Source organism: Rattus norvegicus, chromosome 14 (genome assembly GCF_021556685.1).
Source record: "Rattus norvegicus strain SHRSP/BbbUtx chromosome 14, alternate assembly SHRSP_T2T, whole genome shotgun sequence".
In the NCBI taxonomy this organism is placed as follows: Eukaryota; Metazoa; Chordata; class Mammalia; order Rodentia; family Muridae; genus Rattus; species Rattus norvegicus.
The window spans coordinates 73,641,488-73,660,724 of record NC_141547.1 but is presented as its reverse complement, the minus strand read 5'-3'; the positions used below and the strand labels follow the sequence as shown (position 1 = coordinate 73,660,724).

At 46.1% G+C, this 19,237-nt stretch overlaps 1 long non-coding RNA gene across 4 annotated transcripts; it reads left to right on the top strand.

Annotated features, from left to right (window-relative positions):
- Positions 1–8,207: 8,207 nt before the first annotated feature.
- On the top strand, positions 8,208–18,249 carry LOC102550431 (uncharacterized). 4 transcript variants are annotated; one of them, XR_015637073.1, is made up of 6 exons: positions 8,212–8,384; positions 9,168–9,372; positions 10,855–10,962; positions 13,280–13,451; positions 15,875–15,982; positions 17,985–18,244. It is a non-coding gene; the product is annotated as an uncharacterized LOC102550431 (long non-coding RNA). The 4 variants fall into 4 exon arrangements; XR_015637071.1 differs by having other exon boundaries at positions 8,229–8,610; XR_015637072.1 differs by lacking the exon at positions 9,168–9,372 and having other exon boundaries at positions 8,208–8,610.
- Positions 18,250–19,237: the final 988 nt, after the last annotated feature.

The following is a 19,237-nucleotide window of genomic DNA, read 5'->3' as shown; positions in this document are numbered from 1 at the left end:
AAACTTTTATAGGAAAGGCAGAGGTAATTTAGATACCAAATACCAAGTGGGAAATCTATTTCAAAGAGGGGGGGGGGGGAATGCCTACTTTCCAGAGCTCTGCTTTGAAGTGCATGTTCTTCCTCGACATCTGCGTAGTAAAGGGAGTCCAGTTTCCTTGGTCAACTGTCCTCTCTGAAAACCCTGCATTGGCAGACTTGCAAATGGAAGGAATTTTTCTGAAGGATTAATTCACAGCTCTTCTTAAGACTCAAAATGCAGAATATCTTTGGTATCCAAGCCAGGGAGGCTGGTCCTTAGAGCTACATAGCTTAGGGAACAAATGTTTTAAAATACCTTCTCAATGTGAAACCTATGGGACTTCTGCATCATCCGATATGAAAGCGATATGTGCATCGCCTCCCACCGTGCCCAACTGTGCTCCCTCTTTCTGCTTTATGGCTCAAAAACATGCCAGCACTTTTTCTTTCATATTGCCATTTCCATTTCTGAGCCTAACCACTGGTTTTGTTCCAAAAAAATAACATTTCAAAACAGAACAGTAAAGTAAAACATTTCAGACCTAGCAGCTAAGACCACCTTCTTGAAAGCCAGGTAATGTTTCTTGGAGTCTAAGTTCATGGCCAAGTCCACCATTTTGACTTGGACTATTTTAACTTAGTAAACATTTCTCTTTTTAAATGCAAAGTTCTGTGAATTTGTGTCTGTTCAGGGAAGCATGCTTATCCAAGTCAGAGGAGAGATTGCAGCTTCAATTAGGAGCTAAAACATACATCCTAAAGGCACACATTCCCATGTTTAGCATTTACTATGTGTATAATGGGAAGCAGGCTCTTTGTATACTCATATTTTTATGTGTTCATGAACGTACAAATAATGTATTCATAAATATAATGCTGAAGACTTTCACAGGAGGACACGGATAGCCATTTGTAAGGTACTATGGTACCTGGCATGTAGCAAGCACTTAGCCACTTGTCTGCTCTTTTTATAGTTAATTTGGTATGCCTTCGATTCAATACTTTTTTTTGATCAGAAATGGCAAGTCTCATCTTTTAAAATGATCAATATTCAATCTAGGTATCAATTGATCTGATAGTTATTAATTGATCTATGATATACTGCTTGTTCTCACCAGTTAAAGAGTAGACTCTTGACTCAATCTCTCCTCTCTCTCTCTCTCTCTCTCTCTCTCTCTCTCTCTCTCTCTCTCTCTCTCCAAAAGCCAACAATTTTCCTCTCAAATATCTGGTGATCTGGTCTCATAACCAGATGGAAAATGACAGTGGCAGTCTTCCACTTTTCGTCATTGTCATTTTCATTTTGAAAATAACTCTAGTCTTTTCCTTCTTTGCTGCTTGTACTAAATCATATTTTAGAATTTGCTTCGAGATCTGTCTTGAAGACAACTTTAATTCTTACGTCATCCATTGTCAAGCACCATCCTAAATATTTTTATTCTAGTTTTAGATTCAAACAAGCTACTATTTTTTAAACCTAGAAAGAGTATGTCATGTAAGATAGGCACTGTCTCTACAGTTCTCTTAAAGACACAGCGATGTTTCTAAGATTATTTCTTTCTTTGTCAGGCTACCTGTTCTTTACTAGGCAAACCAGCTCTATAAATATAGCCATCCTCTTTAAAATATCTTCCTTTGGGGATAGAGAATAGAGACAAAAAATAATTTATGAAACCACAGTGGCTCATCCTGGGTGGATGTGACGAAAATTACTTCAAACTCACTTGAACAAAGACAAAGAACTGGATCACCCATTAAGGAAGCAGGGAAGACTAAATTAAAAAAGAAAAAAATCATTCGTAGCAAAAGAGGCCCAACCAAGCCAATGGGGAGGCTACCAAACTAATAATGGACTTGCTATGTGGTCTTCTCAAAGGGAATGGAATGAAGCAACAGACCCCAGGCCAAATTCATACAGAGCAAGAGCTACCCTCTGTCTTTCTGTAGTAGATCCAAGGCCACTGTCATCAGTTAACATTAGGCATACAGAGACAGACTCCATTCTGCCTCCTTACACTTAGCCATTTTCTCTTTGCCTCCCTCCATCTGTGGAGGCAGGAGTCTAGAAGTCAATAGGAGTTCAGGGCACATGAGCAGGTATAAAGAATGCCCACACAGCTTACCCAAGCCCATAAAAGCCAGGAAATGAACAAGTTCAAGTTCTCATAGTGTGTTAATGTGCCCACAAATGTACCTCCTTCATATATTTAACAGCTCGTGTAGTAATGAAAAATATCATGTAGAATCCATAGCTGCATGTGCAAGGTGGGCTAATTAATGTGCCTATTTATGTTCCTTAATTGTTTCATTCCTCGTATTTTTTTGGTTAATGTAGCACAGAAAACTTTTATAGAAATAGTTTATATTATATATGGAATTTCATATAAAAGAATCCAAGGTGAAGGAGCTGGGGAGGGAGTTCTAATGGCATTCTTATTGAATTTCATGGGCTGATATCCTACCTTTCCTTACACAAACAGCACATCTAGAACAAGAGAAAGAGGGAGAACTTCTTCTGACATGGTCACAGGGTAAGCTGTTGTCAACAGCTGAGTAGAAGAAAGGAGACTGGGAGTCTGAGGTGTCAAACCTGTGTTTTTTTCACCCAGTCACCCCAGCCACAGGCCATCTCTGATTACAGCCAGGTATTAATCCTGACATTTGTTTGTCCTGATATGTTTGTCAGTTTTAAAAGTAGGGGAGCATGGACTGAAGGCTTGAATTTTTAAGTTCTCACTATTGCTAGTGAAGTCTGGGTTTGGGTTGTTTTTCTAGGAGAAGCCAAACGCCACGGAAGATGTTTTTCCATCATTTTTTTCATCACTATTTAAGCTAAAGGTTGGGGGAGGATGAAAAGATGGGGGTACATGGTTTTCTTTGGGGAAGGAAATTAGAAGTCACCGCAAATAATTCACCTGGATAGGTAAGGGCGAGCAAACACTGTCTGCTTGTGACTCCCTGACGACATGGCCTTGCAGGCAAGGGAGGGGTCCCTAGCTCCATTACAGACCTTGAAAGGAAGAGGCTTTGAGAAGGGAGTGGGAAGGGGCATGGTCCAGGTGTGGCCTCACATCAGCCCTTGCCAGAGGGTCTCTGCAGGTGGCTCTCACTGGTTGCCAGGTCCTGTACAAACCAAAGCCTGTTGTGACCCAACCAGGCTGGCTGAGGCAATAGCTCACTTCTCTGAAAGAAAAAGTTGGCCTCTGCGTAGCGGTTGCAGTAGGCATGCTGGACTTAGAGTAAACCATTGGAAGACTCAAGACAAGCAAAATTTAAACCTCACACTCTTGGTGCCTGAGGCCTCCTCAGGCTTCATCGAGACTGGTGGTTTCAAAGGTGCTCTCCAAAATGCTTGAAGCCAGGCTGTTATACCATTCTGAGCCCAGTACAGCTTAAGCCTCAAGATTTCAAGTCAAAAAAGCCATGCCCAGGCCAAGAGAGGTCGCTAGAGCACACTGGCCCTTAACCTCTAGAAACTTTACAGGTGTTAAGTGGCTTAAAGGCAGCTGTACCCCCAGGGCTGTCACCTCCCTGCTAAACCTACGAGCAGACCTTTATCCACACCTTCTAGTCTCAAAGTCCCCATGACCTGGAGTTGAGGCTAGAGTCCACTCATCCTCCCTGTGAGATGCGGAACACCCTCACTGGGAGCATCCTGAGAGTAAAAATGTGGGAGTCTGGGCCCACCTCATCCATTAAAGCTAAGCACCTCAGGCTGAATTTTCCCACTTGTTGAAACTAGGCCCAGGTCTTCCTCCCCTATCACCCACTTCCTTCCCTTCTTCCCACCCTTGTCTCTTGGTCTTAGGGGTGATGGCTATCTTTCTCTAGTTGCTCAAGGAAACAGACATTACCAGTTCTGCCTGATACAAGGATTGGAGGGATTGGAGAATAAGCAAAGCCAAGCCATGAGCAAAAAGTGTCCCATGCTGTTAAGGGGCTCTGCCTTCACTGGTACAAAGCAAAGCAAAAAGAAACTAGAGCATGAGAAATCACACCAGCCCTCCCCTTGCAACTCACAACCTCTAGGTTTCCGACTGTCAGGACTGCCTGTACTTGGTAGAGGGAAGGAAGGAGATAGGGACTGGAGGGAGGGACCAGTGTGGAAGGCTACTTACCTTCAGCATTCCCTTGGGCTCTCCAGTCCCTGATACAGTGAGGGAGGAAAGGAAAAAAAGGAGACACAGGCTGGGTTCTTTGGCCAGATAGCAACAACAGGAGTCTAAGCTTGCAATTCCCAATTCCACCAAACTGGAACCAGGATAAGCTTTTTGCCAGCCCCCAACCCCAACCCCCAGCAGGGTTACACTTGCTTCCTCCTCCTCCTCCTCCTCCTCCTCCTCCTCCTCCCCCCCTCCTCCTCCTCCCCCTCCTCCTCCTCCTCCCCTTCTTCCCCCTCCTCCTCCTCCTCTTTCTCCTCTTCCTCTTCCTCCTCTCCCCCTTCCTCCCTCTCCTCCTCCTCCCCCTCCTCCTCTGGTTCTGCCTCTTATACACCCACTCCATCTGTTCTGTTCTGCTAGCTGCTCCAACCAAGCCAAATCGCAGTTCCTCGTTAAATCTTCTCTGCACACACTGTGAAATGCCAGTAAGATCTTGGCTACTGCCGAGAACTCACAAACATTAAGGTAGAGGGAGGAGTGGAGTGAGGGATGGTGCTGCACCATGGACTGGACCACAGTTTATTGAACGGAAAAGATAAATTGTGAGAAATGGGATGACCATGACCAGCACACATCCAAAGCAACCTCAAAGGCCCTCTTGTACATTTTTGGAGCTGCTAGGGGTGGCTCTGTACCCCAGAGCACACAATTTTCTCTTTGCAAGTTCAGTGTCACCATCAAAACATCCTCTTCCCAAATATTCAGAGAAGCCTGCCTACCATGTGCCTGTTTCTGGGTCCTAGTAACACAAAAAGAGGCAGTGTAGAGTCATGACTGGGGTGTTCAGCTCAAGCCAGGGTTCAAATTCCTGCCCCATCTGACTAGGTGGAGAGCCACAGAGGAATTCTGGACTTTATAGTTTGGTGCCCACTACTGTTAAACCTCATAGAGTAGAGGTGATAGTTTGTTGAATGGGAATAATTTACCACTGAGTAAGTTTAAGCTTCAGTAAGTTTAACAGTTGCCACTGTTTGTTTGTTTGTTTGTTTGTTTGTTTGTTTGTTGTTTTCCAGATCTTTCCAGCAACCTGCTCTTTTGACGAGCTCCAAGAAAACAGGTGCCAGAGGAACAAGGCATTCTGCAGAAGCCAGCCATGTCCCAGGTCGAAACTCTGCAGAAAGGTTTAGTTAGCTCTGAGTCCTGTCCCTATGCAAAGTAGAGAAGTCCCAGGAAACTAGTACCAAGAGGGCACAGACTCAGAGAGGTGGAGAGAGGCAACCTGACAAAGCATTCTTGCAGCTATACTGGAAAACTCCCGCTGAGCACTGGAGCGAGTGCCCAGAGCCTTCTCTGGCTACCTCCCGAAATTCTAGTGGCAAAGGCCTTATGGTATCCTCCAGTGAAATGGATCCAAGTTGTCTCCCTGGTGCTTCCAAGGCTTTCTGGGAAAGACTTTAAAATGCACACGTGAATTTTTCTCTCAGAAACTCCCCAAAAGGTTCCGTTCAGATTTTTAGTTTCAAACGTTCAGTGTTCGGCTTAATCATGGGTGCTCTCGGCAGGTACCTCGTCAACAATTTGGATGCCATAAGCCTATAAACAGAGCAGCACACAGTGAGCTATTGCTAAGATGAGGACAGTGACCAGCTGTCTGCCTCAGGATACCCGGCTCCGAAGACAGCACCTTTGTGAACCACAGAATTCTATCCTTTCTTCTACAGACACTTAAAAAAATATACTATCAGGTGTTCCCACTTGTTGTTTTTTAAAGACCTTCTGGAACTCCCTACACACGTTTTAAAAGCCTTTCCACCCAAAGACCCAAACTGCAGCAGGTGAATTTGTTTATCGTTTGGATTTCCTCTCAGATGCACAAGGGGCAGTATCAGCAGCTTAACCACCTCTCAGGATGTATCCGCTAGAATTCTAGATCCCAGACTCTCTATAGAATAGCTAGAAGATGCGCTTCTGACTGCCCTCTGTGCCCCAGAACCCCTGCTACAGGGACACTGGTAACTAGAGAGGCTATGGGTGGTGACAGCCCACCCAGCAAGTGAGTGGTCTTGAGCTTTAATCCTTAAAGGCTTCATCTCTCAGTAATGGAACCAGCTACCAGAAAAGTGACCAATCGCATTATCTTACTGTAAACTGGCAATGCCTGCAAAGGCAGTTCATATACTAAAAAGGAATGAAAGCCAATAATACTGAGTTCTGGTGGAAAATGATTCTCCACGTGTGTCTTTTTAAAAGCAAACACAAAGCACTCACTCAATGCCATTTTTGGTTTTAAAAGCTTTGCATAATGACTGGGAAGGGCTTCGTGAGCCCACACACCTAACTGGAGAGCTCTGGGCAGTTGATGACTTCTGGGGAGAGGGGAGTCAGTTTTCTTTAAAGGCGTGGTTTCCTAGACTCAGAAGTATATGGACAGCACAAATTGGAGTTGGAGGGCTATTAAACAAAATTTTGGAAAGAATACAAATCTGGACAAAGGAAGGACAGATCTGAAAGGCAGTGCTGGAAGATGTTGGAAGGAAGATGAAAATACAGCGAATAAAATTCTCAAAGAATTAATTTTCTATTTAAAAATATTTTATTTATTAAACTTCAGAATATCCTTTTCCTACAGGTATGCTATTCTTGTTTTACACAGAAAAACAGGGGCAAAAAGGAATTCCCCGTATGTTCCAGGTTACCTGGCTGGTATGTGGCAGAGCTGTAACTGATGTCCAGACCTCTAGCTAGGGCTCCCCTCAAGATGCGGTACTGGGGCAGCCCAAAGGGTGCTTCTCTGCAAGATCCCTTCAGCCTCTATTGGTCTGTGCTAGTTTCTGCATTTGTTTGCTTCTTTGAATCTAGTCAAAGACCTGATTTTCCTTTTCAGGATAGCTGTGCTATCTTCCTAGAATAGTAAACACACCTTGAGTGCTTTCCATATGCCAGGCCTTGATAATAAAGTACTTATTGGATGTTGGGTACTATCCTATATGTCAAGCTACTTGACATTTTAACTTATTTAAAATGATAACCAGTTCCCTATGGAATATATTATATTGCCACCCCAAATTTACAGATAAGCAAGCTGACAGCCCAATGTCGCACAGCCTGTAAAAGATACAGTTGGTGCTGGTACCCAGACTGAAAGGCAGAAAATGGCTCCACACCAATAAAAAATGGAGGCCTCCTTTGCTCTGAAAACCTGTGAACTGATACCTCGCCTTCTTTTATCTTCACAACTTACTGAAATAAATCCCCTTGATAGAATTTCCATTCTAAACTAAAGCTTCAAGCAACCTAAGGAGACCTATCTCCCCCACCCCTCAGATTCTACCTTGGTGAGTTGAACAGCCAAATCAACTCTTCTTGGTTCAATGCTTAAGGTGTGTGTCTGAAACCTGAACAACTACCTCTGTGGCTTCTGGTCAGTAGCGCAGCGCGGCTACATCCGCAGTTCTGTGCGTACGTACTCTAAGTCAGCTACAAAGATCCTTCCATTGCTACCTTCTATTCTGGAAAGTGTCTGGAAACCTCCTCGAAGTTCACTAAAGGAACTGAAACCCAGAAACAAAGAGGCATCACTAACTTCCCGCTGGCCAGACCAAGACCAAGACCTCATCTTTTCCCCTCCCTCTCCCCTTCCGGGAGTTTCACGAAGTCAGTTAGACACAACTACTGAGGTTGTGGAGTGAGAGCGTGTGGAGTGCGCAGGCCGGAAGAAATATCTTTCGTGGCGAGGTCTGGGGATCAGCGTGGGAAAAGGTATCGAGCGTGGTGTAGCTTGCAGGCAGGCACCGCTGAAGATGACCAACCAGAGAGCAGGAGCTAGAGGCACTCGGCAGATCTTCACTCTCCAGTGCGCGTCCTGGTGCCAAGTGTCATTGACCAACTGATTGAAAAATGCTTCAGCTCTAGGAAAGGAGCGTTAGACTTGGTGCTTCCATTGGGGGTTGGGCAGGGAGAGATGGGACAGGTCAGGGAGCAGTAGCCTGGCTGGGACTCACCAGACTCAAGGCCTGGGTGCTCTGGTCACTCCTTCCCCAATTCATCCAGCTCAGAACTCTGCATCACAAAGCACTGTGGAACTCTGCGCTACTCTGAGAAAGCTCAGGGCACTTCCCAGGTCTCCCGCCTCTGTAGGGAGTGTCCCTTGACACTTGCAGCTTTCTTACACCTGCAGCTTCCTCGCGCCAACTCTTGCCAGCGCTTATCCTAATCACTAGGGTGTGTCGGTGAAAACTGGGGTCACTTATTACCTGGACTGAAGGTCTGTTGATTTCTTAACCTCCGTTATAAGAGAGAGTTTTAGACCCATTTTACAGAAGAAGGACCTGAAGATCTGTGATGTATATCTAAAGAACTGTTAAGTTGTGAGGTGACAACCATGGGACACGGCTTAAGAGATGAACTTCCTCAGTTACTATTGGGGCATTCTAACCTGCAGTGGGCAGGTCAAAGGCCTCCCTACATCTGAGTCTGAAAAAAGTGAGAAGGTAGGAAGATATGTCCCATAAACTAGATACTGAGGGACCCCGGAGCCCTGATCTCTTAGGAGAGCAAGACTTGACACCTCAGATCAGCCTTTGATTTGGGTTTCCACCAAATAGCCTCAACTTCCTCAGACCTAAAGTGCCAATAATTAAACCTGGCTCATGTCAGCCCTTGAAAGTCAGAGGTCACCTCGGAAGCCTTTAAGAGCTGGCACTTGGGTTCCACTCCCCTGGAACAGGGCTGTATGATGGTTTGGCCTCTCTGTTTCTCTGGTTCGCCCCTTGCCGGGTTGGTTGTCAAAGCTCTCACAGAGCTTTGCTTTAAGGATGGTTTTGAGACTTTCAGATGAAGGAATGAGCTTGTTCTTCATTTCCTGGTGGCAGAAGGATGACACAAACAAGAGCCTCATGCCTCTGGTCCTTCATTGGAGCAACAGGTCCTTAGGACTAACATGAGCTCCTGCAGAAACTGCCCTCACTTAGCAACCATGGATCTTAGTAACTAGATCCCCAAAGTTCATCAGATTCCAAGGCTTCTGAGCGCTGGGTTTTCCTTGTAGGTAAAGGAACCTTGCTCTCAGGAGAGGTAAAGAACTCTGAGAAACCGACAAAACCAAGCCGACTCTCAGCCAGGCCGCATCCCTCCACCTCTCTGGGCACAGTTCTGGACTGCAGACCTCTAGGTTTTGGAACAGTCGGGCCCAGAGCTCCCCTGCCACATATGGTCTGTGGACTTAGGTGTCAAAAACCGGAGAATTAGAAATGGTAATTTTCCGTCATTATGGCTGAAATGCGATCTGTCACAACAACTGGAACATGTCTCCTCGCTAGCGAAAATAATGTTCGTGATTAGGAATCATTATGCACGTCAAGCCGAGTCCATTAAGTTGTAGGGAGAAATTAGCCTTGACGGGTGGAATCAAACTACAAATATACAGGCCTCGCCTTCAGGAGGCTGAGTAGCAGCCTAGGGAAGGAGGCAGTCACAGTCGGGTGTTTTCTTAATAGGAAACTGCCCAAAGAACTAATACCTCCTTCCCACCCCCTTAGGAGTCACCCTTCCTCTCTCGACTGCCAAGACCCCACCCTAGAAGCAGGAGTGGAGCTCAGTTGTATTTGGTCAGATCCACTAGTTAGAGACTTTGAAGTCCCAAGGCCCCTCTGGCCAGTTCTTGGCCACCACTTCCAAACTGTGTGACCTTGCCCAAGTCACTTGACTCTCCTGAACTTTGCTCACCATCTGTAAAAGGATAATCTCCAGCCACTTCACTGAATTCTTATGAGGACTAAGCAAAGTCATGTATGGGCTAGGAACCTATGAAACCCTTGGTCCCTTCCTCAGCTTGGCCTTCTCTGCACTGGGGACAAGATGATGGGGGTGGGGGGATCTGGGATTAGGGTTGATTGGCTGGCACTGAGAAACTCAGGTCACCCAGCACCTGAGAAAGGTGAGCAGAATCTCAGAGAAGTAGAGATGAAACTGGGAGTAACTGTTCTGCCTACCGGACCCCCACCTCCATCAGTCTAAATAGACCAGAAGGACCAGAGTCCTCTATGCTGTCTCCCTCCACCTGCCCCAGCTTCCAGCCCACTAGGCTCCAGAATGCTACCTCTCAGTATCCATACCACTGCTAAGAAGTGGTGTGCAGCCAGTGGGGCAAGGTTAAAATGCACCCTTTTCAGGCCTCTGTGTTCTGGATGCAAAGTGCAATTTACTATCCAGTCAGAGCAGTAAGTTTGAGAAAGAGTCTCCCTATTTGGCAAGTGAGAAGAAAAGTGGGAAAGCAGACAAGAATCCCAAGAAGTCAGAATCTTAGCTTGAAATCCTAATAACCTTTAGAGAGCTCCTTCTATCCCAGGCATTAACTCTGCAGGATGCTACCTCCTTTCATTTTCAAGGAAAACTATGTGTCTCACTTGTTCCAACAGTGACAAAGCCAAAAATTAGAGAATTCACCAGAACCACAGGGCTGAGAAGAGCCAAGCTTGATCTCACCCCCAAAGCCTCTTTTCCCATTTTGAGACATACACAGCTTTGGTTAACATGCCTTTTCTCCTTTCTACCAGTCAGCGAATCTGCCTCTCAGGCTGTGAAAATTGAGCTACTGTATCCAAACCCAGCTCCTAGCACAATGCTGGATGAAACAAAGACACTCACTTAGTCCCTAGCTCTATCTGTTTGCCTGTTTGCTTGTTTGTTTGATTGCTTGCTTGCTTGTCTTTGCCACAATGCTGTCCTTGTCCCAGAACTTGTATGCTGGGGAACTGAAGACATGTATGGAAAGTCCTGTGGTCAGTCTCGAGTACTCTGAAGCCTAAGAGTTTGAAACCAGTGTCACCGGAAACTGGCTCTGTGTAAGTGAATTGAGAAAAAGGTGGACTGGGGAGGGAACAGCCTGCACTTGGAGCTCCAGGACAGTTTCCCCTCACTTTCATGGCTACCATATTCAATGATGTAGAAAGACAGAAGCTAAGCCCCATCAAAACCCACCTATTGGTTTGCAGAAATTTGTGTTTATCTTCCTGTAGTGATCCACCCTGCCCCATGTCAGTCCCCCAGTGTATCATCTCCTTTTTCTTTTAGCAACATCCTCAGTGTCTCCAGCTAGATGGTAAAGTTCTCCAACAAGGGACCTTCCTTTTCCATACCCCTGGCACAGAGAAGGAGTTCAACAAATATTCATGCACATCTAAACAAATATATAAATTAGTTAGGAATGAAAGATAAAAGACAGGATAATTCTACAGCAAAGGTTTGTCTCATTAAAAATAAACAAAGGACCTCTGTGCAGCATGAAGACATAAGCCTGTAATCTTATAAGCCCAGAACTCAGAAAATAGAGGCAGGAAGATTGGGAGATCTAAACCCATTTGAGCTAGGAACTCTTACATGTGCTCACTGGAGCACAGGCACATACAACCACACATACATACATACATACATATATACATACATACATATATACATACATGCATACATGCGTGGATCCATACATACATGCATGCATATATAAATGTATACATGCATACATATATACATACATATGAAAATTCCAAACCAGAGCATGGTATGTGTGTGATATACTGCATACCGTTTTATGTCTCCACCACACAGCCGTATGATCAAGGATATGGTGAACTTGATGCTTTGAAGGTTTCTGATGAAGGCTGAATGATCTTACTGTTTGGACTCTGTCAGTCACTATTGCTCTCTGCCCATTTTTTTCCTGCCCATAAAATAATTTTAAATGGCACATATCCTTGTTTAACTTTGCAAATTTATCAGACAGTCTGCAAGCATTTAGGCCGCCAACTTCTCCAGAAGCATATGGTTCAGTGATCACCCCGTCTTTGCGTGGGGTGGGGAGGAGAGTGGGGTTCCAGCCAAACAAGGCTTGCTAGGACAGAAGGCTTTCTAAAAGTCACTGCTCCCTGAGGGACTTTAAGGATGAGTGTTTCCCTTGTAACATTAAGAAGAGAACCTTGCCTGAGTCTTTGTAACCTCTCACAGAACCAGTACTGCTTAAAGAGAAAGTATCACGGAGAATTCATTCTGAAGACTCTGAAACTCCATTTCACATTCAAGCACTTAGTACATGCCAGGCACTACGCTGGAAATCCACAGAACAAGAGAAGTTACTGGAAAGCAACTACCTCCCCCACACTCCCATTCTTTAGATTAACCCACCACCACCACCTCCACCATGCTGGGGCATTTAGCTATACACACACCAAATAGGCCATCTGGGCAAAGGTACTCTGCAAGATGCTGAACTCTGTATTTCTTTAGGTTAGTTCTGCCAAGCCACTATACCTCACCAAGGGTGTGTCTACCCATTCCAGTTATGCCTAGGAAGTTGCTCCCTCAAGTCTATAACTGTCCAATTTTGAAGTTTAGTTCGCTTTCAGTATGATGCAGGGATGGAGAGTATATTGTCAGAGCACTGGGTTTTCAGCCCTTTGCTTGTGGTTGGGGGAGTTAGTCACACACTTTCATCCATTTAAGAGTGAGGTGGTAAGGCAGTCAGGGAAGAATCCATAGTACTGGCAGAGAAGAGCATGGCCTCCATCTAAGACCAGCCTAGGTCTTGCCTGAGGTTTTTGTCCCAGAATTCATGCCCAGATACTTGGAAGAACACAAGCGCAGGTCTACAGATCTCCACAGAGGGCTCATCTGTCTCTGCATACTCCCTTTCCAGCTTTGCTCTGTGCTCCAGGGTGAGTCTGAGTCTGAAATGCTTTTAGGTTTGTTTGCTTGTTTGTTACCAAGAAAGCTAGAAGATCCTGGCTCATTAGCCTTTCCAGTACATCTTTCCAGTAAAAAGAATGTTCGCCAATATGGCAGATACAGTGGTAGGTGCTTGGGCCACCGTAAGGTGCTGTGTACCTAGCTGGACCACTCAGCAGAGAGCCAAGCAGCACCCCAGCTCAATCAATGAACCTGGTATCCCTCAGTCACCCTGCTCAGACAATAAGTACCCGGATGGTGTGACCTACTCAGGACAGATTTAAAAACTAATGTTTGTTTATGAGATGACCCAGTGACTACCTGAGACCTCGTTGTGGAGAACTGAAAGATTCCTGAGAGTAGGGAAAGTGTGCTCTCAGTCCTATGTCATGACGGACTGTCTTTGTCTCTGGATGGGTATGTCTCTACTGCTCTGTCTCACAGCCCTAGCAGCCAACTCAGAAGATGGGAAGGAAAATGAGGCACAGTGCCAGAGACCTTCACCTAGCAAAACCAGCTCCTGAGGTCAACCACCCTGAGGGCAACTGTTCAGCCCGTCTGACATGTATGGGCACAACCAAAGTGGAGCTGCCGTCTAGTCAACTGTCAGAAAGAGGTACACCGGAGCCGAGGTTTGATGGGCTCAGATTTTTGAATCCTCATGCCAGTCAAATCTGTAGAACCTTTTCCAAAACCAATAGGACAGAACAAAGCCTAGGCCGGTAGAAAGTCTTCCTTACCAAGGGTCCTTCATGACTTCTGAACATAGGTTCATAGCCTGAAACCACCGGTAGTCACACTCTTAAGGCTGCTCGTAGTAAGAAGGGGATGATGTGGAGGTCTGGTGTTGGCGCTGAGCGCCTCCCGCCTCTATGAGCCTGGTAACGTCCTCGGAACAGAAGGCCCCTGAAACCAAGCGGTTTTTGTGGGTGTTAGGGCACAAAAATCCCAGCGACACAGTGGGCGGCCCCTCTCAGGGAGGCCTTCATGCACACACAAGGGAAGCCTTTCAAAAACATTAATAAGCTTATTAAAATGAGCAGTTTTATTGGTTCTCATTTTACAATGAGCCGCCCACCCTCGATTTCTGGGGGACGTGAAGGAGAACGCACTTGTGACCATTGTTAACGCTTAATGTTGTCTCTAGCCAAGAATGGGAGCTCTCTTTAGTGTCCAGCACTCCCTAGAAGCGGGAATAGCCTCTGGTCCTCCCTTCTTAGCTTGGTGGGTGGAGAAAGGACTTCCTCTAGGAAAAGCTAAATGCTACAAAACAGCTTCCCATTCCTGCGAGGAAGGGAGGGCAGATAGGGCCCTGGATAAAGGCTTTTCTGTGAAGGCCCAAGGATCCGCTTCTTGGGCGAGACACCAAATCCTTAAAAAAAAAAAAAAATGCTCCACCCCCAAATAAAAGCCAAAATTGCTCAGTAAGGGCTAGAGGGCTTTTTTTTTTTTTTTTTGGTTTTACTTGCTTGCTTGTTTGTTTGTTTGTTTGTTAATAGATACGTAGAAAAGAGAAGTTAGTAACTTAGTTAAGATTCACCAACATATTTGGCAAAGCTACCTTTAGGTTTGTGGATCCCCGGACCTCAGGCGCCTGTGACCTGAGTGTATGTGTCGGAGTGCAGGGGGGCCAGGGATAGTGGACACAAGTTCACTACTTCGGTCTTTCCGTGCGCACGGTGCGGGGAAATTATCCCATCTGGAGCATCCTCACACGCCCGGGTCCTAGGAAAAGAGCCCTGGTGCTAGAAATGAGATCACCGGCGGAGACAAGACCTCCTCAGGAACCCCCGAGAAGCGAGCACAGAATTCTTTGTGCTAGATCCTCACTAGAGAGGGCGTTCAGCCGGAACAGCGACTCTGGCTTTGGCTGAACACACGATCGATCGATCGGCACGGAGATTAATGTACTTTCAGATCCTTAGTTGTATGAACTGCAGGGTGACCCGTGGTAATCGTCCTGCCAGGAAGGGCACAACAAGGGTGCCCTTGCGAGCCAGAAAACTAGAGAGCGTCTTAAGCCAACTGTGCACCGACGCACGCACACTCACCTACCTAAGCTTCGGAGGAAATCATTGAACGTAGCAACTAACCAACCCCAAGCAGAGACTCCAGGGAAAGCGACCGCCTGCACATACCCCCAGCCCCTACATTCTGTCTGTCTTTGAACTAGACGCCTCAGCCTAGAACTATTCAGCGCTAATCGAGGTGGCCAAGTTAATCTGGTTAATTCTGACTCCGACGAATTCCCCAGTTCCTACATCTCTTGAATTTTACCAAAATCAGACGTTTGGCGTTTCCATCACAGGAGGGGCAGCTGCAGGCATCCACACCACAAGTCTGAGAAATTTTTTATCATTCAGCTTAAAATTGTACTTTACTCTGGACCACCCCTGTTAGCAGGGACTTTGTAATCAGTATCTTATAAATGTATTTTTAACGACTTGAACAACCCTGTGTATTCAACAGGAGCAAAAACAATTTATTAGATGATGTAACTGTAATAAAATGAGATTTTTCTTCTCCATTTTGGCCTCGACTGCCTACCCCTTTTATTGGTCAGGACTTTAAAATTTCAATTAAGTGTACCCTGGAGCTCAAAAGGCCACAGGTTGCTTGGGCTCCCCTGAGGGTTCAGGTAATCTGGAGTCAACAATGAGATTATCTAGAACACACAAGTATCCGTACCCAGTTGTTTATTCCTTGTAGTTTTCAAAATCCATCCACACTTCTGTGATTCACTTTCAATCCTTGGAGTCCAACCTGTAGAGCGCAGCACCCCAGGATAACCCTTTCTGCAACCTCTGGATGTTGAAAGGCTGGCAGGTCACGTGTGATAGTGGGAAAGCTGTCCTTTCCTCCTGGAGCCTCTAACTCATCAGACAGAGAACCTACCCACTAAACCACAGGCAGGGCTAGTAACCCCAACAGGAAGGGGTTGGAGTGCTTCTTCCCGTGCAAGCTGGGGGTGGGGTAAAGAATATTTTGTAATCGCTCTTATAATTATCTTATAATTATTATTGTTGACTATTGTTTCAGGTGTCATCTTGGATAGCCTCAGATTAGGAGCCCCGGCTGGTGTTTCCCTGGGAAACAGATATTTGTTGACTCCTCCCACTCCCGGCAACTCACCGGGAGAGTTGGCAGGTGAGTGGTTGCCTAGAATAAAACCCCAGGGCTCCGAGTATTAGCGGGGCTCCCAAGGAGCTCTACTCTACTTCCATTTAGCATCTCTGCTGGTAGAGTATCCCTTGCCCTCCTTTGGGGCCCAGGAGTTCTTCAGCCGGTTTTGGGGTTGAGGAACATGCCTTCTCTGAGCATCCTAGACTTCTGGAGTCGTTCTCCTGAGAGGACGCAGGAGCCTTTGTGCACACAAGCTGAAGTCTGCAGACTTGGAGGGAGTTGCCAGATTCCAGGTTTTGTTCTGGGACATAGATAGAAACTTTGGGTTTAGGACAGTGAATTGCCAGCATTACTGCAGAGCTCTAAGCTCTGGCAATGGCTGGTTAGAATGTTAGAAACCCTGTGCCCTGCCTGGCCTGGTGGGATGTCTGCAGGCCTGGGCTGAGTTTGTCTCTCTGAGGTTCTTGGACTTTTTCCACCAGGCAGTACTCACAGCTTGAACACCCCCCCCCCAAGCCCCAGACTAAGAGAACAAATCAGGGCAATTCCTGTAATCGAGGCTACAGGACAAGCCCCACTCCCCAGAAGTCCCAGACAACACTCCCCTTTCAGCCTTGTCTCTAACATTTCTTTTGAATGCTGGCATTGCTGGCTGCTGTGCATTAGGACATGGCCATGGCGTTTGAGATCATTTCCAACGGTCTCCCAGAAAGCCATACTCAGCATCATCTGCCTACTTTCTCAGTGCTGAGAGCAGTGTATGGAGGAGTCCACACGGTAGAAAAACAAACTTCAACTTCCTTAGCTCTATCTATACCCAGATAAGAAACTTGTGAGGCCCACGAATCTAAGCTCTTGGAGCAGGACACACCTTGAGATAAGTAAAATGTATCTCAACACACACACACAGACACAGACACACACAGACACAGACACACAGACACACACACACACAGACACACACACACACACACACACACACACACAGGGCAAAATTTATATTGCTGGCCAGACTGATTTCAGGGCAGATCAAAGCCCATTCTAAACCTGTTCCTAACTTGATTTCCCTCTCTTTGGTTTAATCATCTGTAAGGGCAGAGTGAGTCAGAACCCAGTCCCACTAAGTTATCTTTATGTTAACTAAGGCCAAAGATACTATAGGACAAAGTGAAAAAGGACCCGGATTGGGATTGAGGCTACAGTTGTGACCGCTCTCTGGGAGAGCGGACCCAGGCAGCAAAGACAATGGGAAGGATCGCATTAAGAATCCTTTGATCGGGTTGGGGATTTAGCTCAGCGGTAGAGCGCTAGCCTAGCGAGCGCAAGGCCCTGGGTTCGGTCCCCAGCTCCGAAAAAAAGAAAAAAGAAAAAAAAAAAAAAAAAAAAAGAGAAGAATCCTTTGATCAGGGTTGGGGATTTAGCTCAGTGGTAGAGCACTCGCCTAGCAAGCGCAAGGCCCTGGGTTCAGTCCCCAGCTCCGAAGGAAAAAAAAAAAAGAAAGAAAAAAAAAAAAAGAATCCTTTGATGAGGAATCAAGGTGTGTGTGTGTGTGTGTGTGTGTGTGTGTGTGTGTGTGTGTGTGTGTGATGTTTTTAGTTTTGGTTTTAAAAAGGAAGGAAAAACAAAAGGAGGAAAGAAGGAAAGAGTAGATTATAAGAGTAGGAAAAAAAGCAGACTAGCGAATATAATAATAATATATGTATTTCCAACACCATGTGAGTCCACGATCATATTTTTCGGGTGTGGAATCCCGGTAAGCTGAACTAGATCCAAAGGTTATGCTATAGCCCAGTATTCTTCCTCTGCAAACCCGGCTGCTGTCATTGTACGGATCAAATGGAATTCACTTGGGTAAAGTTTCCCCCAGGGAAAGTTTCGGATAGCTGAGAGCAGCTCTCCCAGGCTGAGCCCAGCAACCGGGAAAGGCAGAGGAACCATCCCCTACTCGCTGAAAATGGGGTCTGCAAGGAAAGAGGGAGCTGCACACGCGCGACTTCGGACCTCTGTTCATTTTGCTTCTCTAAAGAATCCGTAGCTCTCTTCCTGAATCCCAGGGATTAAACACAAACCACATCCTCAGAAAGCAAGGCTGACAACAGCCATCCCCAGTGGGGCAGACCTCTACCTCCCCTCCGAGAACATTCTGAATGTTCCAAAGGCGAATGAAGTGGGGAGATACCAGCAACAAGGGAGAAGGTCCAAAGTTCAAGGAGAATGCATCTCGCTAAATTATAAAACAAACACTGAATATTTTAAAAAAAATTAAAAATAAAGCTATCTCAGGGACCAAACGCCTGATAACTGGGATTAAGGGGAACCCTGAAAATGGTTTAGGGGCTTTGTTCTAACAGTTTCGCTGTTTATGAAAGCTGGACTAGGCCTACCCAGAAGTTTGCAGGTTTTCCTTGTCCCGGTCTTTAGAACCCCAAGGCCTGGAGGCCAGAAGGCTGAGAAGGGTTACCCGAAATGAGAGGGCAAACCCAACTTTCAGTTTTGGCTGTTCCCAGGCAGGAGTTGGGAGTGTGGCACCGTGGTACTAACTGGTCCTCGCTTGCCAGGGATCCAACTAAAGCGACCTTGAAGGCAAGCGGTTAACTTGGGAAGACTCTGTGGATATTCTGGGAAATCTTGTATGGCGGGGACATGTTGGTCCGTATCCCCCACACGGGGCCCAGCTCACCCTCCACTGCCCGTGGGCTTCCGTGCAGATCAAATGACTCCAGGTCACCAAGGAGCAGAAGCTCTTGAAAACATTTTAAATAGAATAAGATTTGCACCTGTAGAAGCAAAATGAGCAGGAGACCCTCTCCTGGAAGAACATTATTGACACTTGACTCTCCTCAAATAGAATTAGAATTTCAGTGAGGATTTTTGTTTGTACAGCTCGTTCTGAAAAGATTGGGTCACTTTGGAGAAACACTGACAAGGAATTTGAAAGCAGAGAGGAGACTGGAAGACGGAGTAGAAGCTGCACGTTTGGGTGTTAAGTAGAACTAGCCTGTGGGTTCGGTCAACCCAGGGATTCCATGATTTGAGGCGCTAGGACTGAAAAAAATAAGGAACTGTAGACATTTGCTTTGAGATCCAGTGAGGTTTTCCGTGACCCTGAAGTTGTGATTCTCAAGGGTTTTAAAACCTTCACAGCGGGTGGCCAGCAAGACTGTTGTCAGATAGGGGATGGTCCCAGAGCGAACATTCTCTCCTAGACATAGGTGAATAATGATCCACCGTTGCCTCCAACCCTCCTCCAATCCTCACCCCAAAGCCGTACCAAGAACA